Raw genomic sequence first — 1,032 nt, forward strand, 5'->3', positions numbered from 1 at the left:
TTCCCCACTGTGGGATGAATAAAGTATTATCTAATCTAATCTAATGTCAATGGTTGCACACCGGAGCAACAAGTGGTTAAATGCCTTGCTCAGGGACACATTAGTTGATGTATCGCAGCGGGAATCGAACCCAGATCTCCAACACAAAACGCAAATGTCATATTCACTGCGCCATCTCCACCCGTATTCTCACTAAAGTAAAGGATCTGAATACCTTTACCACCTCTGTGTAAACTAGAAACTATGCGCTAAAAGAGGCTAAAAAGCTCAGTAGAGCTGCAGAATGAGAGATACTGTTTGGTTGGGTCTTGTGAAACCAAATCTCTCTTTCCCGCTCTTCTGTCTCCAGGAAGCGTTGTGAAAGTGCTGTGTCAGCAGGGTCAGCGGGTCACGTTGCCCTGTCCGTACCACTATGAGGACCACGCACACATCTCTCAGCTGTCCGTGCAGTGGAGGAGTCCACACAACGAGCTGCTGTGTCACCACATCAAACACAAAGCTTACCAGAACTGCACCCAGGGGTACACCATCACCTACAGCCCCGGCAGCATCACACTCACCATCCAGCACGTCAGCGTGGAGGATTTTGGGGCTCACGTTTGTTCTGTGAGCAAACGACACGAGTTCTCTGACTACAGCGTGGAGCTGGCCAGAATGTCAGGTAAGAACGGTGTGAGTGTCAGAGCCATAGACAGTTAAAGAAATGGACCAACAGAATCAGAATCAGCTTTATTTGCCAGGTATGAGGACACATACGAGGAATTTTTCTTTGGAGCATCGTTGCTCACAATGTGCTTACACATACAAAACAACCAAAACAAAAATATACACACTAATATATACACAATATATACATACTCTAAACAGAAACAAGATGGAGACATGAGTGCATTGAAGAGTTCAATTAAAATTATTTAAATGTGGAGCATAGATAGATAGATAACTTAGTGCAAAGGATACAGGGATAAATCGTATGTTATTATATTACAATATGAACAGTATGAACATTATGAACATTATGAACAGTTGTGA

This window comes from Etheostoma spectabile, unplaced genomic scaffold, assembly GCF_008692095.1.
Source record: "Etheostoma spectabile isolate EspeVRDwgs_2016 unplaced genomic scaffold, UIUC_Espe_1.0 scaffold270, whole genome shotgun sequence".
Lineage (NCBI taxonomy): Eukaryota > Metazoa > Chordata > Actinopteri > Perciformes > Percidae > Etheostoma > Etheostoma spectabile.